At 40.8% G+C, this 27,356-nt stretch overlaps 1 protein-coding gene across 1 annotated transcript in view; it reads left to right on the top strand.

Annotated features, from left to right (window-relative positions):
• The window catches only part of LOC136885056 (neurobeachin-like protein 1), a 398,107-nt gene that overhangs the window by 222,720 nt on the left and 148,031 nt on the right, over positions 1-27,356 (top strand). The window lies entirely within an intron of this gene.

The following is a 27,356-nucleotide window of genomic DNA, read 5'->3' as shown; positions in this document are numbered from 1 at the left end:
ATTTTTATGATGTGAGGTGCTTGAGAAGGGGCAGTAAAATGTTTATCTCAAACGAAGAGTTACCCTCTTGGTATTGAAGTTGATTCTTTTAAGAAACTCTTGGTTATCTAATATTCCATTAACTGTCTTGTAAAGAAATATCTGTTGAGCTACTATTCTACGTGTACTGAGCTGCGTTAAACCAAATTCATTTAATAGAGTTCTATAAGAAACTCTTTGATGATATGATGATGGGTTATATTTAAAAAAATATATAAATACCGAGCTCGATAGCTGCAGTCGCTTAAGTGCGGCCAGTATCCAGTAATCGGGAGATCGTGGGTTCGAGTCCCACTGTCGGCAGCCTTGAAGATGGTTTTCCGTGGTTTCCCATTTTCACACCAGGCAAATGCCGGGGCAGTACCATAATTAAGGCCACGGCCGCTTCCTTCCAACTCCTAGGCCTTTCCTATCCCCTCGTCGCCATAAGACCTATCTATGTCAGTGCGACGTAAAGCAAATAGCAAAAAAAAAAAAAAAAAAAAAAAAAAAAAAAATTATCGCAAAAATTTCTTTTGTATTTTTTCTATTTCGTTAATTGTACACATGTACTGAGGAGCCCACACTACACATGCATATTACTTCTAACATGATGACTGAATAAGATTTTTAAAGTATATTCATTGCTAAGTTCCCGAGTATTTCTGATAATAAACCCTAAATGTTTAAATCCATCATTTGTAATTTTGTGAATATGACTGTTCAATGAAAGTTTTGAATCAAGCATAACACCCAGATCATTCACTAAATTACACCTCTGCAAGATCTCACCATTTATACTGTAGTTATGCACAGTCACATTCTTATTACGAGAAAATGTGATCACTAAACACTTTTTAATATTGAAAAAAAAAAAAAAAGCATGTTTGCAACACACCATTTGTAACAGTTGTTCAGATCGGCTTGCAATTCCATAGCATCATCATACCCGGTGATTTGCTTGTAAATCTTTAGGTCGTTAGCAAAGAGTAAGCATTTTGAATATTTTATTACTTTCGGTAAGTCATTAATAAATAATATAAAGAACAGTGAGAAAACCATATTGTTTCCCCGACTCGTTTTATCGCTGCTTATAAAACCTATAACCGTTGTACACTAAATTAAGTTTAAGTAATGAATTTCATGTTGTGCACTGCTCGATGACACCAGGCAGAATAACTAAGTAAAGATCACTGGTATACTTCTAGAATTTGGTCTGTGGTAGGGTGATAATTCCTGTTAACAATACATTCTAAGAGTGGGTGAACGAACATGGGTTGAAGGGCAGCGTGAGTCACTACGCACATCATCCCTCCTGCGGTCCGGAGTCGTGATTTACGAGACTCATTGGAATGTTAATTTAGCTACTAGCTTGTAGTTGTGAGTTTTGAGATGTAACCCATTTTAAACACAACAGCATATTTCAGCATATACATTTGAAATTAACATACATCATTATAGACCGTTTTGCCTTTCAGCGTTCAGTCTGCAAGCCTCTGTGAATTTACTGAACGTCACCACTATCCTCTATTTGCAACTAGTGCTGTGGCCTCATTGAAATTAAGTGTAATATAAACAATTCTCGAGCAAAATTGGTTTCGCCTGCGTGTTGGACATCCCTTGTAGGAAACTTTTTGAGTAACAGAAAACGCAAAGCAAAGCAAAGTCACCTCCGTACAGGCCATGAAGTCCCTTGGAGGAGTGGAAGGTAAAGGCTTCCACCATTTTTAACCTCGGCACTTGATGGGGTAGAGTGGTTAGCTCTACGCCCGGCCGCCTTTGCCCCCAGGAATTAACCTGGTACTCATTTTTGGTATAGGCTGAGTGAACCTCAGGGCCAGTGTTGCCAACTTATATTTTCAAGATCCGCTAAATACTATTTAAAAATCCGCTAAAATTCCGTCAAGAAATCCGATCTTAAATAATGAGCAATAAAAATGGGCAATAATAATAATAATAATAATAATAATAATAATAATAATAATAGTAAATGTCTGCACTCACCTGATCTGTGAGTTTCACTGGGAATAACCCCCAGCCTGCGAGCCGGCGAGCTAAAACTTGTAGGCGTTTTAGTGCCGGGTGCAAACTAGGTGAATCCCCTACCTGAAGGGCCACACACGGAACAGACCAGTTCATTAAACGGTCTTCCTTCATAGCATAAATATAAATGCTACTCTCTCCCAGTTTCATTATCTGTCGTCATTCGTCAACTAAGAGATAAGTGCCCTTTCCCCACTCATTACAAATTTATGATACCATGTACTCATAACATCAAATCCAAATAACACGTTTTTCTCATGTGATTACTAGCTGCTGATAAAAAGTACGGAGTAGCTCGGAGACAGACTGGAGTACAAATGTTTAAAAAACGTAAAATTGATAAAACTCTAAATTCCGCTATAATAAATCTAGAATTCCGCCAAAAATTCCGCTGTCCGCTAAATGATATTTTTCTCCGCCGACAGTCTTCTTATTCCGCCAAATTTAGCGGAAAATCCGCTAAGTTGGCAACACTGCTCAGGGCCATATGCACCTCCGGAAGTGGAAATCTCGTTTCTTAAATTTTATGATTTCCTGACGGAGATTCGAACCCACGTCCTTCCAGGCGAACCGAACACGCATTTACCGCCTCGGCCAGGCAGCCACAACAGAAAACGCAAGCATGCTATTTCAAGAAAGGGATGGGATGGGATGGGATGGGATGGGATGGGATGGGATGGGAGATTCTTTTCACCATTTTGACAGACTGTAGCCCGGAGTTAGTTCTACGAGGAGTTTCTTCAGTTAATGTGTTACTTTTTTCTTGGTCTGCATATCCTTTACTCAAAATGCCTGAAGAGGAGAGCAGCAGAAAGTATTTATTAAACCAGTAGGTGTCTAGTAATAGTGATTATTCAACAGATGGCGTTGTCGTCTATTGTCAGGTATGCTCGAAGGAAGTAAAATATGGAAAGAAATTTCATTTGGAACAACATGCATAAACGACTGCACTGCTCGATAGCTGCAGTCGCTTAAGTGTGGCCAGTATCCAGTATTCGGGAGATATTAGGTTCGAACTCCACTGTCGGCAGCCCTGAAAATGGTTTTCCGTGGTTTCCCATTTTCACACCAGGCAAATGCTGGGGCTGTACCTTAATTAAGGCCACAGACGCTTCCTTCCCACTCCTGGCCCTTTTCTGTCTCATCATCGCCATAAGACCTATCTGCGTCGGTGTGACGTAAAGCAAAAAAAAAAAGCAATGAACACACTAAAACTACTTATTACGCACGTAAAACCGAAGTCTCCAGTGAATAAAGTTGGGTTATTCTTAAGTGCACTTAATGCATATTTTCTATATTTTCAGTGCAAAGTGGCATGCATATTTTAATCGCTTTTAGAGCAAAGAGATCCGGTCCCTACTCATATCTCCGATGTTCTTCTTCTGTTCGATTTTGGCCACTATAGACGACGGAGTAACAACTTCAGTATCCTGGATCATGTTTTCCCTCCCCTGGCTTTGATCGTCTACCAATGTAGCTTTATTCGTTAGCTTATCTGCTTCCTTCTTTCTTCTGAAAAAATCACTTTTGAAGATTTCTTTTCTCTTTCTCTTAAGCCTCTGAATTATGAAACTAACTGTTGAAAGTGGTTCCTGTTTTGGATGTCTTCATGACTAATGCCCATTCTCTCCATATCAGCTTGTATCTCCATAAACCACCTGCATAAACATATCTCTGATGATAGTAAAAAGTAAGCAAATAAGCAGGCAATCTTGTAGTTGTGCGATACTATTGACATCGTGATCATAGTCATGAGAGATCCAGTTTTTTGTAGAATCCGATCCTCGAGAGGAATAATTTTCACCTCAAGTATCCCTCTTCCATTGGCAGAGAATCGAATCACGACCGTCTTGTTCAGAAGCGAGTGACGATACCAATCGGCTCTCATGCTCCTCTGAGAGGAAGTTTTCTTCTAATGTTTACACAATACGTACAGCAATAATAGGCAGTGTTGCCAACTTATATTTTCAAGATCCGCTAAATACTACTAAAATCCGCTAAAATTCCGCCAAGAAATCCGATCTCAAATAATGAGCAATAATAATAATAATAATAATAATAATAATAATAATAATAATAATAATAATAATAATAATAATAATAATAATAATAATAATAATAAAAGTAAATGTCTGCACTGACCTTATCTGTGAGTTTCGCTGGGATTAACCCCCCCTGCCTGCGAGCCGGCGAGCTAAAACTCGTAGGACCGAGCTCGATAGCTGCAGAAGTGCGGCCAGTATCCAGTATTCGGGAGATAGTGGGTTCGAACCCCACTGTCGGCAGCCCTGAAGATGGTTTTCCGTGGTTTCCCATTTTCACACCAGGCAAATGCTGGGGCTGTACCTTAATTAAGGCCACGGCCGCTTCCTTCCCATTCCTAGGCCTTTCCTGTCCCATCGTCGTCATAAGACCTATCTGTGTCGGCGCGACGTAAAGCAACTAGCAAAACTTGTAGGCGATTTAGTGCCGGGTGCAAACTAGGTGAATCCCCTACCTCAAGGGCGCACACACAAAACAGGCCAGTTCATTAAATGGTCTTCCTTTATAGCATACATATAAATGCTACTCTCTCACTTTCATTATCTGTCGTCATTCGTCAACTAAGAGATAAGTAACCTTTCCCCACTCATTACAAATTTATGATACCATGATCTCATAACATCAAATCCAAATAACACGTTTTTCTCATGTGATTACTAGCTCCTGATAAAAAATACGGAATAGCTCGGAGACAGACTGGAGTACAATTTTTTTTAAAAACGTAATATTGATAAAACACTAAATTCCGCGTTAATAAATCTAGAATTTCGCCAAAAATTCCGCTGTCCGCTAAATTATATTTTTCTCCGCCGACAGTCTTCTAATTCCGCCAAATTTAGCGGAAAATCCGCTAAGTTGGCAACACTGATAATAGGGCCTATATCAGAAAAAATATTTTTTTTAAAAATCGTTTCAAAAGTTCCTTAATGTCGCAACGAAAAATCCTTCTTCCATTGGCCGGGAATCGAATCCCAACCTCCTTGTTGAGAGGCCAGTGACGATGTCACTCGACTCTCATGCCCCTCTCACAAACATGGTGTCTGACTCAACGTGGACCGGGTGTATTAGCATTAGAAGGTTGGTCATACTGATACATAATTTGATTATTTTTTTTTTTTATTTTTTTTTTTTTAGATATCCCACTTCGTTGTCATTCAAACGGGCTTTGCGAGGCGGTGTTGTTAAATCTGCACGTGGCTTACGACCAGCTCCTGAATGCTGCCGAGAAATTAGCATCAAACACAAACACAGCGTGTGGCTTCAGCTGGTGTCACCATAGCTGTACTTGCTATGGCGCCATCCTGTCAGCTCGGGAGGTCCGTGGTCAAATCTCTCGCATAGCGAATTGTTTTCTTCCATTGGTGCTCTCAAGATGGTGTTCCGGGGATTTTCGACGATACAGACCACTATCTGATGTGCAGTGAACTATCTATCTCTGGGTGTAGGATAGAGAAAAAGTCTTTCTGCAGACGGATAAAAGTAGAAAATCTCCAGGACGAGGAATTTAAAAGTCCACGGATATGATTACAGAAAATTTCGAAAGAATAAACAGATAACAGATTCAGAATATGAAAAGAGAATGGGTTGCGAACAGTGATGTGTACTAGAACCGGCAAGGGAATGCCTAGGAGCAACTGTGTGTAAGGATGCTAAAAAAGCGAACATCTAGGTGCAATGATGAAGTCAGGGCATCTTACAAACGTAAGAAAACATATTGAACATGTATATATATATCTCACATGATGTACCGCAGACACAGCCCCTGGGAACCGAAGGAACATCCACCAACTTATTCTCAACACAGAGTTGAAATCTCTCAATTTGACCACTAAATCACCATAGTTAAAGATGTTCCCCCAGGTAAATTTTACACTACAGTGCAGTATTAACAACACCTGCCAAAGATAGTTCTACAGAACTGAAATGTATTACATCTCTTGTATAGTATAATCTGGGCATGCACATGTAATTTGTGAAGAAACGTTATGTGGTGTACAGCAAATTCAAATCCTTTTTAACTAGTAAGTGGATATTCTAAGGATCGCAACAACTGTGTGAAAATTCTTTAACATATTATTTTGAACAGTGCTTTAAGAAAATTATTCATGTATCTAGGTGAGGATGACCCAAGTACGAGATCGAAAGTAGTTCTAGTGTTTTAATCTACCTATGTATATAATCCCCAATGTCGTATCCCGGCCAACAGGTGAGACGCCGAGCGGTGAGTGGAATCACCTGATGGCTAACAACAGTACTAAAAACGAAAGGGATATAAGATGGTAATTTATAGGCGTTAGGTAAGTTGGTTGTTAAGAGTTGAAACTCATATGATTTCCTATATATGTGCGTATATTGACAGATGATGTACAAAGAATATACACGTACAATTGAAGTCGGTCACGTATTGTGACGTACTGGAACTAGCCTTCCTCAGAACGGCTACTCCAAGTAAATGCAAGTGGACTCTAAAGCATTAGAGTACCACTGAAATGCTAAAGCGATGTTAAAAACAGAGTATCGTGGAGTCTCACAGAGATTCCTCAAGCTTTAAGTTGCCAACTACGATAAAACCCAGAAGAACTAGGGCTTAAGTCGAGAATCAAAGTATGAATGGTGAATACCGAGTGTTAGCACCACCGTTCAACCTGATCTACTAAGAAATATTCTAAGTAGCGAGACCGCTTGGAGAATTGATCGCAATTCTCTAACGTGAGCGGAAGGCAAGGCTCCCAAAGCGAAGACTAATGCAATAAGACGCTTGTTCCTTCAATTACATACGTATTTAAAGGGACTAGCAATATGATATGACGGTCTCCCCTCCTCTCAGATAAAGCCTTACTGGCTTACTATTGGTGCTACCACCTCCCCCATGTATCTCAAATCCCACACTATGCACGTGGCAATATTTATTAACATGAACTTGATTTCTCGCCCTTAAACCTATGCTCATAAAATAACTCCCCCATTTCTAATACTTGTCATCATAAACATGACACTGCGTCCCGTTTCACTTAATTGGGTCGCCCATTAATTTTAAGTATGGTATCCTTCAAACTACCCCCATTTTCTTGCCATCTCCAGACGACAGGACGTGACTTTTTAGATTTGTCCGTATCGACTTCCTCGTGAGACCTCTTGACCTCACACAACTCTGTTTTTAACTGTCATTCTATATCACCCCCAACACATGGCTGCTCAGACAGCAAGGCCAATGGATTGAGTTACAAAAATAATCACTATGTATTACTTATGTGCTGCTACTTGATGAAGGTTCGTGTCCCTGGACATGACACCAATTCTGTCTGTCATTCACAGCAATATTGAAGAAACGAAGTTTCAACAGCGAAATTGATACCATATATAGATTGTTATTTCTTCTTTACAAGACAAATATAATGAACCTCTCATGACCACGAATTATGTACTTTTTAAAAGAAAAATACATTTCTATCAGCGAAGGCGTTGTCACATGTTCGTCATGATAACGTATGTACACAGCTATATCTATCGGGATAATGTCAAACTGCCTACATCGTGGCTTCTGTTGCCTTCTACAGATACATTTGTGACACTTAAACTGATGAACAAAGCCATGACGACTATCATACCTTTGAACTGTTCAATGAAAAATACTATCATTCAGTGAAATGAATTAATCTTTTTTTCCATTCTGGGCTTTATGTATATCGATAAGCACGAGGTAGAGCAGCGCACCTGGTGGCCATGGTCGTTAACGCGTAAAGCCAATATCTTCTGATATCGTGGTTAGCCGGTTCGAGGCCCGTTCGTTGAAAATAGTTTTACCATCAGAATGTTGGCTGGCAGGGTAGGGGAGGTGGTGTTATATAATTTCTAATTACTATAGCTCATATGGACCTACAAGGAGTGAAACCCCCCCCCCTTTTAGACACTCATAATTTCTCGTGATTAAGGAATATTATAATGTGCTTTATATTGTATTATGAAAGAGAGAAAATGGATGAGGAATGTTTTTGCTCGCGAGTTATTAAAATAATTACTTAAATTCCCTGTTTAATAAATACATTCGCGGGGAGGAAGCACAATGGGGGGAATAGCCATCGCTTTGTTGCCTTCCTTCATTTTCCTGCTGAGTTGCTCTGATACAATATAAGGCGTAATCCGTTACGCTGTGAATCGCCGGCAGCTTATCACTGTTGAAAAGAAGTCATCCATTTATTTGTGTGTGTATTCCAATATTCTTGTAATGTACAGCAGTTGTTAATGAAGATGTTGATGCTGTCGTGTGCAACGATACATCACGGCATGACTTGTACTGATACAGACATTCGCTATGATGATTATTTGTGCTTGGTTTTGTTATTTAGCTTTTGTTTCTTCTGCGCATTTTATTTTTTTCACATTTTTACCAGTTCTTCACACGAGCATTTAATTTTTACCGTTCTTTTCGTGGAGCGATATGACGGCACAGTAGTATACGCCGTTGCCTGGACAAATTTATTAAACGCAATTAACTGCATCCCCCACCCCGAGCCTATAAAGCATGATCTGTTGTCTGTTTTCTCCCGGTTTGTCTTGGACTTCAATATGAGCTTTTGTATGTGCAGTAGTTTATCCATGTTGCCTGTAAAAACCTTAATAAGCCCTCCCTCCCGCCCTACAATCCCTGTACCACAGATAAAAATGCAGTTTACTTTCTTCCTTCTTTTATTTTGAACTTAAGTACTGAGTTTCACCGGTATATGCACCACCGTTTCCCCGTGATGCTCTTGAGCAGAGCCATTTGATATGACAACCTAGTTGTCATAAGAGCAATAGTGTTTTCTTAACACTGAATGACCTACAGAATGCGTGCCAGAAGCTTGGATTACATTCCACACCTCTCCGCAGTGCCACTGCCTTCGTGATCTGTCTAATGTTACCCATGTTTTTGATATAATACGAAATTTTAACTCACCATTTGGACGACATGCTCTTATTTCCCTCAGGATTTAGTCTTCAGGAAAGTGGTTAATACACACAACTGTTTGGTGATTGACTATTAATTTCTTCCTAGGAATAGTCTTCTTCTACAACGTAACTCTTTCTTTATCAGAAGGAAACACAAATACTGGAGTGTACTCTCCTCGTTAATAATTTGGCTTTGCAGCCAGACACGCAGCAAGTCTTAGCATGGTGATTTCTCTCACTGATAACCTCAATTCAGTTATATACACATCGTGATTGATAATCAAACGCTGACTGTACTAACTCAATTCGTTTCACATTATGGATATAACATTACACAAATAAACTACAAAATTAAAACGCTGCAGAGCGATTTCTTAACCTATAGCCTCACATGAATATACGCTCGCACTAAGTTTTCTTCACTAATTGAAGACTTTTCACTTTAATAATGCAGTCGATAACGACTCGGTCTGATATATATATGAGTAAACATGCGGCCAACGTTAAAAATTTCAAAAAAACAGCGAGGAATTCACATGTAACTCAACTAACCCGCGTGCTAAACTCCCCCCCTAACGATCAGCTGATTGCTTTCCCGCGCTTGCTACAGTACGGCCTGTACTTCACGAAGGCGGTGGCAGTGCTCAGGTGGAGTGAGGGCATGCGAAGTTGTTGATTGTGATTTGTTTTGGACAGTTGTATGTAGCTTTCTCAAGAGTACGCAGACGTCAAAGAACAGCTTCGAGCTACAGTTGCACTCAATGTGGTTTGAAAGAAAATAATACAATACCTGTTATAATTCCATTCAAATGTCGTTTAAAACCTGGAAAGTGTAACTCGTATGCATAAGATAATAGTCTATTTAGAATTTCCAGTTACTGTATATATAGTAATTTCGACTGTGGAAGACAGTATAATGTAAAACAAGAGCTAAAAGTTTTTCAGCTATTCAATACATGAAAATCCACAGCCTATTTCCAGTCATTCGACCAGGCCAGGAATGGAATGCATGAAGCCCCTATCTAGCCTGTCGGATTCCTCTGTTCAATACATATGAAATGTATTACCTGTGATGTCGAAGACAGGCTTATATACTACCGGTAGTATAAAATATAATTGAATTTTGCATTCATGTATTGATCAGGTGGAACATTCCCTCCTCTGTGTTATAGCTTGACTTAAATGTATATGCATGTTAGAAAAGAACAAGGCGTATCAAAACTCCAAATAAGAGCTGATGTAGATACGATATTGGATATAGAGGAATGAAACAGTGAAACAAATCGTTGTAAAGCCGAAGAAGAAGTCGTGGTAAGATGTTAGTAATAACCAAGAATGGCACGGTCAAGTGGCAGGGAAACTTTTCTAGACTGTAATAAAGTATCTGAGTTAAAAGTAATAAATAGTGTATTGATTAAATCAGGTGAACTCGTGTAGATTTTAGGGAATCACCGGACAGATGGAGGGAATGTTTTGAAAATCTTCTCAACGTATCTAAAAGGAAATCTCTGTCTTGGAGTACGATGTTAAACAACTATGAAATAAAAGTAGTGGGAGGTAAAGCTATCATTAATTAATTAATTAATGTTTTATTTACGATGAGGTGTGCTAGGGACCACGTGTCAATTTCAGTTCTTCCTTCCTTATTTTTTTTCTTGTTTCTTCTTCCGTTCTATCCAGTATTACTTCATCATTGCCCTGTGCTTTATTCTTAACTCCTCAGACCACTTTGTACGAAGTTTTCCCTTCCATTCCTCCTTGGAATCCTTCCATTCTTAAAACCTTATTTTTTTTTTTTTTAATCTCGCTTCCCATAGTTCCCTCGTTACAGTTACCCTGCACAGTTACCGTGGCCCATCTTTACCTCACAGTAGTACAAGGTCTGACATCACTGGCACGTACTAAGTCGGCCGACCACAGCGCCATTTCTCCAAAACGGCATTAGTGTATATGAAAGCAAAAATTAACCTTACTATTGTCAGTTGACATTAAAGATTATTTTCTGCGAGGGACGTGACAGTCGAGTAGTGTCTTCACTGCATTTTCACCAAAACGGATGCGGTTCGAATCCGGACAAGTGTATTTTGAATTTTTGAAACTAAGAATCAAGTTCTTGTGCTTCGGATTCCACTCACAACTTGATGTCCCGTAGCTATGACCACACAACAACAACGTTCACGTAAAACTACAAGTTTGCCGAGTAGCTCAGGCGGTAGGGTGCTGGCCTTCTGATCTCAAGTTGACGGTTCGATCCCGGCTCAGTCGGATGGAATTTGAAGGTGCTCAGATACGTCAGCCTCGTGTCAGTAGATTTATTGGTACCGGGCGAGTTGGCCGTGCGGTTAGGGGCGCGCGGCTGTGAGCTTGCAATCTGGAGATAGTGGGTTTGAATCCTACTTTCGGCAGTCCTGAAGATGGTTTTCCGGGGTTTCCAAATTTACACCATTTAAATGCTGGGCTTGTACCTTAACTGAGCCCACGGCTGCTTCCTTCCCATCCTTGCGTCGTCGAAAACCTTCAATGGGTTAGTACAGGGTCTCTCAAACGCACAAAATCTCACGCATGCAAATCGAGGCGGAAGAGCTCCGTGCACTGTGCATCGGTTCCACTCGGCTCGGCTCGGACTAACGCTTCGTTTCTGGGCTATTCGGCTAAGCTCGGCTCGGATTTGGAGCGCTACGAAGCAAGTGAGGAAGAGGGAGAGAGGGGGAGCCAGCAAGACAGGCGTGGGGAAACAGGGATACAGCGCTATTGCTCCAAATCGAGGAGTGGGGGTTTGCACTCTGGGCGACCAAGCGAAGTCGTCTTTTGCACCGTGCACAGTGCATGCACCCTGAGAGGCCCTGGGATAGAGCGACGTTCAATCACAAGCAAAACATTAAAGGAATAAAATAGTGGAACGTAAAACAAAGAAAATTATTATTATTATTATTATTATTATTATTATTATTATTATTATTTACGATGGGGCCTGTTAGGAACCTCGTGTCAATTTCAGTTCATCCTTCCTTGTCGTTTCCTGTTCCGTTCTTTTCAGTGTTCCTTCATCATTGAACTATGTTTTATTCTTTACTCCTCAGATCACTTTGCACCCGGTTCTCATTTTATTCTTCCTTGAAATCGTTCCATTCTTAAAACCTTATTTTTAAAAATCTTTCTTTCTGTAGTTCCATTGTCTCTTATTTTATTTTTTGTAAATCTTTCTTGAACTTTTGAATCCAGCTAGTTGTTGACTTTTTCCTCCCAAAGGTCTTTCATATCAGTTTTGTCAATCTATTATCAATTATCATCCATTCTATAGATATGTCCAAAAATAGCAATCTCCTTATTGTTTATGTTATATTTTCTATGTTCTGGTATATTTCCTTATTAGTTAATTGTTCTGTTGTTTTTCATTGAAGCCTCCGCGATTCTGGCGGCAGCGCGCCGGCCTCTCATCGCTGGGTTCCGTGGTTCAAATCCTGGTCACTCCACGTGAATTTGTGCTGGACAAAGTGGAGGCGGGATAGGTTTTTCTCCGGGTACTCCGGTCGTACCTGTCATCTTTCATTCCAGCAACACTCTTCAGTATCATTTCATTTCATCTGTCAGTCATTAATCATTGCCCCAGAAGAGTGCGACAGGCTTCCGCGGCCGGCACAATTTCTACCCTCGCCGCTAAGATGAGGGCTTCATTCATTCCATTCCTGGCCCTGTTGAAAGACTGGAAACAGGCTGTTGATTTTCATTTCTGTTGTTTTCATTGCTTCTTATTTATATGTTTGCTGAACGAATCAAGGACTTACTGCAATTACGGATTTCCACAGTGGACAAAGTAAAGCGTATCAGGATACAGAATGTTTTGTCATATAGAAATATAGTGGTAATATGGACTTTTTAAAATTACGCAGGTCGAAATAAATGAGATCTCATGTGTGCAGTTCCACGTATGGTGGTGGTAACTATTCTTTCAATGCTGTTCATAGGGAGGTAGAACTTCTTCCAGAATTCTATGAACAAGGCAGGTTTTGTGCCATGAGCACCAACCATTAGGCCTATAATCTCTATTTCATTCAGCTGGTATTTATTTTTGTAGAACGGTATGGTAGGCGCGTAAATGTTCTGCTTTTCAAGGTGAACTTCGGTAGACTGGCCGATGTGATGCTGGAATCGGATGGTCGGATCTATGATGAAGCCTTTCTTGTTCTCTTTAAAGGCTTCCAGTTTATCTGAACTATAGTTCAAAACTAGACATTCACTTGCGTGAAGACATTCTGGTTTCACTACTGCATTGTAGTGATTTATTTCAAGATGTTTAGGTAAGCATTTGTTATTGTAAAAATTCTTAGTGACGCCATACGCTCTTTCCTTCTTATGTACTGTTTCTTCTACTGCAGATTCTTTCTAAAGCATTTTCTTTAATTATTTTCCCCATGTTTTTGAAGGTCTTCATTTTTTGTTATTTTATACGAGAGATCATTGGCAATAGGATCTATATCTACTAGCAAAGCTTACAGTAAGATGAACAAGTTTGTTTTTATAGACACTAAAATTGATTCAGCGAAAGTTTATGCAAATTAATTTACTGGGCAGGCGTGTTATCCTACTTTCTTATATTTGGATGTGTCGTCTCATCCCATGTTACGGAGATATGTTAAGTCGTGTTTATACCCAGTATATGGTGCAGTAAAAGGAAGAATGGACGAGAGGAGAAATTCATGTAACAACCTATCACAAGGTGATAGCCTTGCCCACTTTGTTTTATAGCTATGGAACTTAAGCGGTGTAAAACAAAGGCAGTGAAACTTTTAACAACTTCAGGAATGAATTTTAAAATCGGAATATTAACTAGACTCATCTTTTCGGCTCTTACCAGACTTCATTCCATGTTAAGGAAACAGTATTGCTCGTATGGACCCACAAGGAGTGAACACACCCTCTCTTAGACACCCATAATTCCTCATGATTAAGGAATATTATAATGCAATTTAAATTGTGTTACAAAGGAAAGAAAGGATGAGGTATTTTTTTGCCCTTGAATTATTAAAATAACGACTTGTCATTCTCTGTTTTTCATAAATACATTCGCAGGAAGGAAGCACAAAGGAGGGAATAGCTATCGTTTTGTTGCCTTCCTTCATTTTTCTTTTGAGTTGCTTTGGTACATGTACCATGTAATCCGTTACGCTATGAATTGCCGGCAGCTTATCACTGTTGGAGAGAAATCATCCGTTTATTTGCGAGTGTGTTCTACTATTCTTGCACTCTACAGCAGTTGATGCTAAAGATTTTGAGGCTGTGGTGTGCAGCGATACATCACGGCATGACTTCTACCGATACAGAAATTCGCTATGATTTTTATCTGTGCTTGCGTTTGTTATTTAGCTGTTGTTTCTTAAGCGCATATTATTTTTGCCACATGTACCACTTTTTTTTTTTACAAGCGCACTTAACTTTTACCATTCTTTTTGTTGGGTGATACGACGGTACAGTCGTACCCGGAATTCCCTGACCAATTTATTAAATGTGATTAACTGAATCCCTCTACCCCTGAACCTATAAAAAATGTATGTTGTCTATTTCCCCCCCTCCCAACTCCCCAGAAATTTAAATATTGAGTTTTGTATGTGCAGTAGTTTACCGTTGTTCCTTAAAAAAGCTGAATAAGACCCCTCTAAAAACCCTGAACCCTAGATTTCATAAATAATAATTTTCAGTTCAGAGTCTTCCCCCCACCCCCGCTCTTTTATCTTGAAATAAAATACTGAGTTTCACAAATTTGTGTGCCACCGTTCTCCTGTGATGCTGTTGAGCAGAGATGTTCGATATGGCAACGTTGTTGTCATAAGAGCAATACTGTTTTCTAAACAAGGAACGACCAGATGTTCTAACAGGCCAGGCCCCTAATGGTTATGCAAATCTCATAGCAGAACTGTGTGCAATCTAGAGTATATTTTCTTACTCCGTTCAATCAGTTAGCGTTCTAACCTATGAACGTGTAAACAGTGTTGCCAACTTAGCGGATTTTCCGCTAAATTTGGCGGAATTAGAAGACTGTCGGCGGAAAAACATATCATTTAGCGGACAGCGGAATTTTTGGCGGAATTCTACATTTATTATAGCGGAATTTAATGTTTTTAAATCAATTTTACGTTTTTTTAAAAACTTTGTACTCCAGTCTGTCTCCGAGCTATTCCGTATTTTTTATCAGGAGCTAGTAATCACATGAGAAAAACGTGTTATTTGGATTTGATGTTATGAGATCATGGTATCATAAATTTGTAATGAGTGGGGAAAGGATACTTATCTCTTAGTTGACGAATGACGACAGATAATGAAAGTGAGAGAGTAGCATTTATATTTATGCCATGAAGAAAGACCGTTTAATGAACTGGCCTGTTTTGTGTGTGCCCTTGAGGTAGGGGATTCACCTAGTTTGCCTAAATCGCCTACAAGTTTTGCTAGTTGCTTTAGGTCTTATGGCGACGATGGGACAGGAAAGGCCTAGGAATGGGAAGGAAGCGGCCGTGGCCTTAATTAAGGTACAGTCCCAGCATTTTCCTGGTGTGAAAATGGGAAACCACGGAAAACCATCTTCAGGGCTGCCGACAGTGGGGTTCGAACCTACTATCTCTCGAATACTGGATACTGGCCGCACTTCTGCAGCTATCGAGCTCGGTCCTACAAGTTTTAGCTCGCCGGCTCGCAGGCAGGGGGGTTAATCCCAGTGAAAATCACAGATCAGGTCAGTGTAGACATTTACTTTTATTATTATTATTATTATTATTATTATTATTATTATTATTATTATTATTATTATTATTATTATTATTATTATTATTATTATTTGAGATCGGATTTCTTGGCGGAATTTTAGCGGATTTTTAGTAGTATTTAGCGGATCTTGAAAATATAAGTTGGCAACACTGCGTGTAAACATTCGGTCTCTACCGGTAAGGTTTGCGAAGCCTTGGAAGTCTCTCATTTTCATGCCTTTCGTGGCCCTTCCTTTACTTGTGCTCTCATGTTAACGCTATTAGCTGCCGTCCTCTGAGACCCACGTTCGATTCCCGATACTGCCAGAAATTTAAGATGGCAGGAAGGCTGGTTCGTGATTTTTTTAAAAAAAGACGCACACAGCTCATGTCCATTGAGGGTGCGCCTGGAAAAGAGCTGCATCACCACGAGACTACTACTTCCCGGCCGTAAGAGGTGATTAAAAGGGGCACTTAACTTAGGAACGTCGTTTGGTGGATACGGGGCTCTTAACAGAGTCCTGGCTTTTTTCCGACTTTCTTCTGCCGGGTTCCTCACTTTAAACTATACTATCCGACCTCCATTGGTCAACTCTTTTTTTTTTCAGTTTGCTTTACGTTGCACGACAGAGATAGGTCCCTTGGTAACTATTGGATAGGAGTGGGAAGGAAGAATTTGCCTGGTGTGAAAATGGAAAACCACGGAAAAGTATCTTCAGGGCTGCCGAGTGTGGGGTTCGAACCCAGTATTTCCTGAATGACCCAAACCGTGCAGCCACTTGCTCGGTAACTCTTGTTCACTTCTGACCTCGACGGTATTGGGTTTCGAAGCCTAAGGGTCTTCAATTTTCACGCCCTTCATGGCCTTCGTGTTTCTTTAGCCGATACCTTCATTTTTCAAAGTGTCGGACCTCTTCAATTTTTTCCCCACTGAGTAGTGTTAGAGAATGGTTGCCAATTGCACTTCTCTTAAAACAGTAATCACCACCACCGTCACTTCATCTACTTCCTTGCCTTTTCTCCAATTTATTGGGTTATTGGGCAACCCTATATGGAGAGATGTACGCAGTATTGCGGTCTCCGTGGCATTTTGCAGCCTGGTGAAAATATGTACGCTATTAAGGTTATCAGCCTATCACAAATACCTTGACTCTGAGCTAAAGGAATAGCGACTAGTCACATTTTGTGTGTGCTTGTGTGTGTGTGTTGGTGTGTGTGTCTGCGCGCGTAGGGGTGGGGGCACCTTTTCAACATTAAAATGTGGACGATATTAGACCCTTTGTATCTCACTTATCAATAATTGTATGTCCTGTGGAAATTGACTTTAGCATGGTTACAGAAAGCAAACTCTGATTTAGGGTGCATTTTAATATTCTCAGAGTATCACTCACTCAGAAATTTTCTTCTTTGATTTCTTTTGTGTGTGTGTGTGTTGTGATGGAGCATTTTCCTAATAGTTTTCATAAACCACTGGACATTGAAGTAGAGCGTGGTTATTTTAAGCATGTTTGTTTACAACACTTGTCTTAACAGTATGTTCTACAGTAGAATTTTTGCTGTTGCCTTTTTAAGTTGTGATTCATAAGTTTAAAAATTTCTTAGATGTTAAAATATGCAGTGTTTTAAATTCAAATAAGAATTATTTTTCCTTATATATTTAAGTGTTCTTGGTATGTACTCATCGTAACACAGGTATTGTAAACATTTTGAAATAACCACTACTTCAGTAGGGAGCCTCGTGGCTCAGACGGCAGCGCGTCGGCCGCTCACCGCTGGATACCGTGGTTCAAATCCTGGTCACTCCATGTGAGATTTGTGCTGGACAAAGCGGAGGCGGTACAGGATTTTCTCCGGGTACTCCGGTTTTCCCTGTCACCTTTCATTCCAGCAACACTCTCCATTCTCATTCCATAGCATCTGTCATTCATTAATAAATCACTTTAGGAGTGGCGACCCCATCGTACTAACAGCCTATATCTGCTTCATTCATTACATCCCTGACCCGGTCAATGACTGGAAAACAGGTTGTAGGTTTTCATTTTCATTTTCACTACTTCAGTACCCAGAGGTTTAAAAAAAAATATTAGGGTAATGGTTCAGGTGTTCATAATATTTCAAATATTTGGGAAATAGTTATAGTAAATTGTCAAATTATTGTAAAATAATTATTATATTACCAACTTTGTATTGTTTGGGTAGTTCACTGTATTCTTTGTATTTTTTTTTCAGTTAATGTTCAGTAGTGGAGCTATTCATTATTGAACTGTACTGTATATTGTGAACATTGTAATTGGGCGAAAGCCTGTTATGTTCATCATTCAGTAAATAAATAAATAAATAGACTAGAAATAATATCGTGAAAATATTACAAAAAATGCACTTTGAACCAGAGAAAAATACTCTTTCTGCAAACCTGCTAAATTCTATTTCAAAATGTTTTGACTTCCTACTACTGTTCCAGAAGATATGCCAACTGCAATTTTGAGAGATTCACTCCTACTTGTATAAAATCATCTGCATAACTTAATTTGAATCCATCGGGGTGGGGTAGGGGTGGAGGTGACTGGACGAATATATTAAATATTGCGACATTTTAAATATTCCAAGATCCTCCGTGGCTCAGGCGGCAGCGCGCCGGCCTCTCACCGCCGGGTTCCGTGGTTCAAATCCCTGTCACCATGTGAGATTTGTGCTGGACAAAGCGGAGGCGGGACAGGTTTTTCTCCGGGTATTCCGGTTTTCCCTGTCATCTTTCATTCCAGCAGCACTCTTCAATATCATTTCATTTTATTAATCATTCATTAATCAATGCCCCAGAGGAGTGTGACAGGCTTCGGCAGCCGGCACAATCCCATTCTCGCGGCTAGAAGGGGGTTTCATTCATTCCATTCCTGACTCGATCAAATGACTGGAAACAGGCTGTGCTTATTGTCCTTATGGCTGTGTCGGTGCGACGTAAAGCAAACAAACAAACAAACAAAAGAAAAAACTAAGTAGGCTGAACCTTTATGGTTTTTCTAGTATTAGGGCAGCTGTCCTGCTGGATTTTTTCTTTTTCTCTAAATACTAAGATATATCGCTGAAAGGTGTACCTCCCCTCTCGTTCAGTACTGTTGCGGGGAGCTATTAGAGCACACTGCAACATCTTGAAATGGCTACGGCTTGCTAACCTTGAATTGTAGTATGACTAACTTAGACGGAGTGTTTTGGTCACGTCTGGCCAGCTGAATGTGCGACCTTCCTAGCGGGCCTTGACCGCCACACTTGCGGACTATTTCAGTATCGGCGGTGTTATTTCTAGAGGAACTCAAGCTCTTTGTCCTTGGCAGTGATTGAGTGAACGGTACCGTAACTTTCTCTCTTATTCTTAATGACCTGCATCTGTGGTTTCTTTCTGCCTGCCGCATGTGCAGAGCGGTTTTTTTCTTCTTCTTTAAGGTGGCTGAAAGTTTATTCTAGGAGAGGTTTATGTGTCGACGGAAGTTATCTTGTTATACAAGATCTCTCTGACTTCATAGCACAGCGTACTACTGTATGCATGGTGAACGAAAAATGCTGTCCAATAATAGCAGGTCGTGAGAAAGGAGATAGAGAAGATTTCAACCCTAAAAAATCCAGCTTAATAATAATAATAACTCTAACTACATTTTACGATTTCGGAGACTCCGAGGTGCCGAAATTTTGTCCCACAGGAGCTCTTTAACGTGCTGATAAATCTACCAACCACGAACCTACTACGCTGGCGTAGCAGGGGGGGAGGGGAGGTGATACTCACACGTGGCGCGTCCCAGGTGGCGGATAGGGGGGTCCTAATCGGCTTGCCGGCGGACTTGAGGGAAACAAAATACCTCTCGCGGACCAAACCACCCTGGGGGTCGCAGACGAAGAATACACCAACGGCATCACCTGCCTGTCGTAAGAAGTGACTAAAAGGGGCGACCAAGGGATGGTCAAATTAGAACCATGATACTACTTGTAATTAGTACCATCACGCAGGGAACACCGTGGGTCGCTTTTACTTGCGTGTAGTACCACTATGTTAGGTACAAAATAGGGTTGTGGTTAGTGGCGGCAGTGTGTGGCTCAGGTTACATTTTACAGTACCTGTGATTCGCACCCCTGTATGAGCAACACCATGGGATGAGTGACGCCATGGTTCTGCCTTGCCTATGCTTAGTACCCACTATGTGAAGAACGCCATAGGTTTGCGTTGCCTGTAAATAGCGCCGCAGTGTGCGAATTTCATAACCTGTGAATAGTACCATAATATGTGGAATACCGCGAGTCTGCGCTACTTTTGATTAGTACCGCAACATGACAAATAGCATGGTTCTATTTTCCTAGTGATAAGTACCATTATGAGGGGCCGATGACCTGTATATTGGACCCATTTCGACTACGAGCATCATCGATTCAGTATTGTGCTTTAGAAGCAGTCCCTTGGTCAGTAATACTATTGTTTAACGCTAGTTTTTGGGAATGTGGGGCATTGCGGGTCGGATCCACTGATTGTTTTAACTTCATATCCATCCATTCATTCTTCGTCCTCAGGTTTTCGAATTCCAGTCAGTGGACGATTATGGACTTTAAAATGTCATAACATTTCGTACCATTAGGGCCGATGACCTAGATGTTAGGCCCCTTTAAACAACAAGAATCATCATCATCAAATCTGCCAACACGAGGCTTCAAATATCCAGTTATTCTCTGTCTTCATCACTGCCAAACTGTTTGTTTGTTTGTTTGTTTGTTTGTTTGTTTGTTTGTTTGTTTGTTGTTGTTGGGTAATTATGTTTACTTCAATTTTTTATCACACTACTGTAAGTGACCATTGCCACCGGGACATTTCCCATTTGCGATGCATTTGTTAATGATAATAAAAATAAGAGACAAATATTAAATAGACCTACTGGCCTCAAACATTAGGGATTTAATCTTAACCAGCAACTTGCATGTCTGTTTTAGTTCCGTAAAAGGTCATACTGGAACTGTTAAATGGGAGGGCGGACATATTAGCAAGATGATGATCATGGTGATGCTTGTTGTTTAAAGTGGCCTAACATGTAGGTCATCGGCCTCTAATGGTACGAAATGAGACGAAATGTAATGACACTTTAAAGTCCAGAATCATCCATTGACCAGAATCCAAAACGTGTTGACGTAGAATGAATGGATGAATATGAATTTAAAACAATCAGTGAATCCGACCTGCAATGGCTCACATTCCCAAAACTATCGTAAAGCAATAGTATTACTGACCACGCTCTGCTTCTAAAGCACAATCCTGAATCGATGATCTTGTTGTCTAAAGGGGTCCAGAATCCAGGTCATCGGCCCCTCATATTGGCACTTATCGCTAGTAAAGCAGAACCAGGGTATTTGTCATGTTGCGGTACTAATCAAAAGTAGCGTAGACTCGCGGCATTCCACACATTATGGTACTACTCACATGCAATGTAATACGCACATGTAAAGCAGACCTGTGGTGTTTCTCACATAGGTGCACTAATAACAGGGACTCGTACTATCCCGTGGTGTTCCTCACATAGTGCGTACTAATCACAGGTAACGCAAACCCACGGTGTCGCTCATATATTGGTACTAATTACAGGCAACGTAAGCCCGTGGTATTCCGCATGTGCTGGTACTAATCACGGGTACTGTAAAACCCATCCTGATTCACACTCTGTTGCTACTAATCACATACCTATTGTGTACCTAACATAGCGGTACTACTCGCAAGTAAAGGAGACCCATGGTCTTCCCCGCGTGATGGTACTAATTACAAGTAGTCTCATGGCTCTAATTCGATCATCCCTTGTTCGCCCCTTTTAGTTGCCTCTTACTGCAGGCAGGGGATACCGTGGGTGTATTCATCTGCGTCCCCCACCCGCAGGGGGTTGTGTGTTTGGTCCGCGAGAGCTATTTTATTTCGCTCAAGTCCGCCGGCAAGCCGGTTAGGACACCCCTATCCGCCACCTGGGACGCGCCACGTGGGAGTATCACCTCTCCCACTGCTACGCCAGCGTAGTAGGTTCGTTAATATTAGCAAGATCCTCAGCTCGATGAGATATAGATTAAATACCTAGGCATCGCGCTGCAAACAAGCGTTAAATGCTTCACAAAGCATGACAGAGAAAACAGTGCAAGTGGTACGAGCGTCGAATGAAATACGCTACATCAGAATCCTCAGCTTAGAGATAGCAATGGCGCTATTCAGAACTGAAGTCATGCCTATACTAGCGTATGGTGTAGAAATCATATGACCATACCTCACAGAAAAGAATCTATCGGCACTAGAAACCGTAAAAGCGCTATACATCAACAGAGTGAGAGGAGTATCAGACTACGAGATACGACTCGTCTACCTCCTCGCACGAGAATCATTCATCATTGAAGACCTCGGAGCACTTCTGCCTCTACGCCACACTAGAGCCTCCAAAAACTACTGACATCAGTCGAAAGAAAAAGATATACCTCGAGAATTCTATGGAACTGGGGCTATGATAGATGAGACGGGGCCGTGCGGTTAGGAGCGCGCAGCTGTGAGCTCGCATCCGGGAGATAGTGGGTTCGAACCCCACTGTCGGTAGCTCTGAAGATGGTTTTCCGTGGTTTCCCATTTTCACACCAGGCCTTTCCTGTCCCATCGTCGCCATAAGACCTATCTGTGTCAGTGCGACCTAAAGCAACTAGATGAGACGTGGACATCTTTGTGAGATGATCCCCTGTGGGTTGGGGACGCAGACGAAGAATACACCCACGGTATCCCCTGCCTGTCGTAAGAGGCGACTAAAAGGGGCGACCAAGGGATGATGATATTGGAATCATGTGATTACTTGTGATTCGTACCATTACGTGCGGAACACCATGGGTCTACGTTACATAGGAGCCAGTACCATTATGTGAGAAACATAGCGGGTCGGCGTTGCTTGTGATAGTATCATCTTGTGCATTCCACTGGTCGGTTCCACTGTGTTCAGAATGGGTCTGCGTTAACTATGAGTAGTATCACTTCATAAGTAACACCATGGGTCTACGTTGCATGTGATTGGCACCACATTGTGAGAAAAACCACGGGTTTGACTGGCGCCGTGATAAGTACCACTGTGATGAAAACCATGGGCCTGCGTTGCCTGAGAGTAATACCACAGTCTAATATATACAGTCGCGAAGCTCTGGTGATATTTTTCATCTGGGGGCGACAACAGCGCTCCAAGCGGCGAGGTAGAGGCAACTTGCTAGCAGACAGCAGGGAACGACTTACCACTGCCGTCTAAAATGGTCATAACTTCTGAACCATTCATGCAAATAATGTCCTGACAAGGTTATTGTAATCCTTATGAAATAGTGGAGGAGGTCAAACAATTTATTTCGATGAGGAGTTCGAGAATAATATCGAAATATTTAATCTTAAGGAGTTATTTTTCTTTACCGCGGACTATAACATAAAATCGCTTCTAGAGGGCAACCGGTTCGAAATAGGTATATACCATCCCGGACTTTTTTGTAGAGGTTTTTATGCTTTACAATTCGTACGCTTACACTTAGGGTCTATCGTTGACGGTTCAGGCAGCGTAAGCCAAGAAAGCAAGTGACCGACCATGGTAGAGCGCTGGCCTTCTTAGTCCAACTTGGCAGGTTCGATGTCGGTCGGGTGCTACAGCCCAGCATTTGCCTTGTGTGAAAATCGGAAACCAATGAAAACCATTTTTAGGGCTGCCGACAGTGGGGGTCGAACCAACTACCTCCCGAATACTGGTTACTGGCCACACTTAAGTGACTGCAGCTATCGAGCTCGGTCTTTGTAATATTACTATGCAATATTTTGCTCAACTAATGTACTCTTTCTTTCTTTCTTTCTTTCTTTCTTTCTTTCTTCCTTTCTTCTTAATCTGTTTATCCTCCAGGGTTGGTTTTCTCCACGGACTCAGCGAGGGATCGCACCTCTACCACCTCAAGGGCAGTGTGTTGGAGTGCGAGACTTTGGGTCGGGGGGATGAGAATGGGGAGGAGGATCAGTACCTCGCCCAGACGGCCTCACCTGCTATGCTCAACAGAGGCCTTGTGGGGTGATCGGAAGATTGGAAGGGATAGACAAGGAATAGGGAAGGAAGCGTTCGTGGCCTTGAGTTAGGTACCATCCCCGCATTTGCTTGGAGGAGAGGTAGTAAACCAGGGAAAACCACTTCCAGAATGACTGAAGTGGGACTCGACCCCCACCCCCTCTACTCATGTCTTTCCCGTCTTCAACTTTGGCCTTTCTTGAACAACCCTGGTGCTCTTTTAGTTTCCTCCTGAATGGGTTGCGTCCTTGAATATCTTCATAAGTGATCCCCTTGTCCTATAGTTCCCTTTCCACCTGCTTGAACCAAGTTGGCTGGGTCTTGTTATTTTAAAAATAGGTAATGATCTGGTTCGATAATCGTGTGGGTTTCATTCTTAACAAGTGGCCATAAAATCCAATTCTTCTTCTCCGCATGACATCAGAGATCTTCTGGACATAATATACAGCTCATGGTTGTGCCGACATCTGTTTTCAACTTTGTCTTTAATTGGGGCAAGAATTTTCCATAAGATCATTCTTTCTTTAATTTTCAGTTTTTATCTCAGGTCTTTCTTGTCCGTAGCAAGGCATTCCGCTGCATACAAAGCCTCTGGTCTTATTTTGTTAAAAATGAAGCCATGTTTTCCAGTGTTGACTTAGTTAAATGTACCAAAGGTTTTTCAGTCTGTCAAACACACAGCAAATACAATGTAAATTAAAACACTATAAACATATCTGTAAAACACACACTAACATTCAAAGAATGACATGTTTTGTTCTACAAGAACATCCTCAGATTCTATCAAATCACTTAAAAACAAGCTTATATATGTACAGTATTGTTTACGTAGCGTAAACTTGTCAATGATAGAGAGATTAGTGATAACATGAAATAGTAATGACAAAAATAAATTATATACAATTATTAATATAATGAAAAACTTACGTATTTTTCTAGACTGCCGACGTTAAGTCCGTTGTCACCAAACACTATTTTCGGACTGTGTTCATTTGCTTATGACAGTGCAATAATGTCTGACTCTTGCGTTTAAGGATATGGACTTATTGTTGTAAACATATTTGGTCAGTTGATAAGCCATTTCCATTTTATTTATGTGCGACGCGAAAGTTTCTTTTTCAGAGATGTTTGGTTCTATCCACTCGCCAAGTTATTTAAACTTACCTGTCCGTTTGATTGCCCCCCTCCTCTACTTTTAACTCTCTTGGTGCTGGCTTGATGTTAGTTATGAATTGAGTTTTCTCCAAAGAGATCTGGAGGCGTGCTTTGTCGACCTGAGTCTTGAGGTGATTAATTTACTTTGTAGCCATGTCTAAAGAATCAGAGAAAATAGCTAGATCATCCGCGAAAGCTAGCCAATCAGTTGAAAGGTTCATATTATTGTAAGACAATCTCACACCGTTTCGTAGCCCATCGTTAATTTCTTTGCGCCACTCAGATGACTTTTTCAAGGACGCAACTGAAGAGCAGGGACGAGAACCCATCTCCATTATTATTATTATTATTATTATTATTATTATTATTATTATTATTATTATTTTATTTATGAACAGCAGGGTGAGTAATTTTCTTGTTCTGTTCCGCTGATAAGTGAGGTCGAAAATGGGATTTTGCCACTCGCCGTCCTGTAAAAGTGTGTGTCTGCTTCTACCTGAACTGAATCTCGTACTTAATTACGTATATTTTTCCCACTTATTACTTCGCGAACCTCGTTATTAGCGTGCCGAGCTAAACGCTGTCATTGAGTGTTACATGTACCGCATTGCGCCGCACCTGGTTCCTCTGTGTATCAGGAACCGATCTTCAGCTTTCTCCTTGCTTCTAAATGACCTTGACTGTAGGTAGACCTCGGGAGGACGAAATGACTTACGAAAACGGAGGTCAAGACTTTCTCCTGCTATTGACTTTGAGAGTTTGTTTCGGCACTGGTAAATAAGAAAAACGTTACTCGATCTCAGCTACTGTTTATAATTTCGTAGTTCTAACTTCTCTCCTGATTTTTGAAGGCGTGGAACCTGAACCAGAAAGTACTTTTGAATTCTTGTTATCTTTACTGATATAATAAGTAATGTTTTATCTGTCCGGGCATCGCTATTTATTGCAATTTTGAGAGGGTTGCTAGCATGAGCGTGATTTGAGTATTTTGATTGCGTGTTGGGGGGGAGGTATGACTGAGATGTCCATAGGTCCTCCCTTTTGAGAGCAATTGAGGACCGTTTTTCAGAAAACACATTTTGATTAACTTCCGAAAGAAACATAATGATATATTAAACTGAAAATTCACTTATAATGGAGTATTAAGACAACAGTTAATGCTATAACGGACTTTTCAAAAAAATATTAACAGTGGAAAAAATAGGGTTGAATATTGTGGGTTTTCTGCAAAATTCAACATCCAAACCAAACCAAACCCCATGGCACTACAGCCCTTGAAGGGCCTTGGCCTACCAAGCGACCGCTGCTCAGCCCGAAGGCCTGCAGGTTACGAGGTGTCGTGTGGTCAGCACGACGAATCCTCTCGGCCGTTATTCTTGGCTTTCTAGACCGGGGCCGCCATCTCACCGTCAGATAGCTTCTCAATTCTAATCACGTAGGCTGAGTGGATCTCGAACCAGCCCTCAGGTCCAGGTAAAAATCCCTGACCTGTCCGGGAATCGAACCCGAGGCCTCCGAGTAAGAGGCGGGAACGCTACCCCTACACTACGGGGCCGGCAAACTCAACATCTACAAGTACAAAAGTTTACAAAATTATTTTCAATGGTTACATTTCACATACTATGTAGAACTTAACTACACATTGAAAATTAGTACATTGGCTTGTTCGGATAATGAGCATCATTATTGTCCTCACTTCGCTCTGAGCAACCTTGCAACACTGCAGAATAGAACAGTTTTGCCTCCTCGAAAAATGTATCGAAATATTTCATAAGTTTCTTAACATCCTCACTTTTCTTAACTTTGTCGTAACTTGGTAATTTAATAGACAATGTCTTGTCCAAACTTCTGAAGTTGGATGTACCACTTTTCAACACCTCAACAGCAACAACATCAACATCAACAACATTTGTTTGAACTTTGCACTGAACTCGATTTTTTATTTCACATACGTTAAAACCCGCACTTCTGTCGTCTTGACGGGTATCTTGCGTTTCAAAATCTACTTGCTGATTTCAAGTCATACACATATCAGCTCTTCCCAAGAATAAGACATTGCCCGTGCTGATTGACCGCAGTTTCCACTTTTCTCAGTTGTATCTCAGTTTTACTAAAAGTGTACATGGTTGCCAAAAGTAAAAAAAAAATTAAATATAAATAAAATCCGGAATAATATGCAAATGTGGAGTTTTGCAAAAAATCCTAACATTTGAAGCTCTTGAGTGCAATTGCTTCCTCTATTATTAAACTACCTCATATAACTCATTTTCGGAAATTTTGTAGTTGTTGAATTTTGCAAAATCGGCCATCAATTTGCGACCACAACATTGTTAATATTCTATGTTAATCGCTTTAATAGTCCAAACTT

This window comes from Anabrus simplex, chromosome 13 (assembly GCF_040414725.1).
Source record: "Anabrus simplex isolate iqAnaSimp1 chromosome 13, ASM4041472v1, whole genome shotgun sequence".
In the NCBI taxonomy this organism is placed as follows: domain Eukaryota; kingdom Metazoa; phylum Arthropoda; class Insecta; order Orthoptera; family Tettigoniidae; genus Anabrus; species Anabrus simplex.
This window is presented reverse-complemented; position numbering and strand designations above follow the sequence as displayed.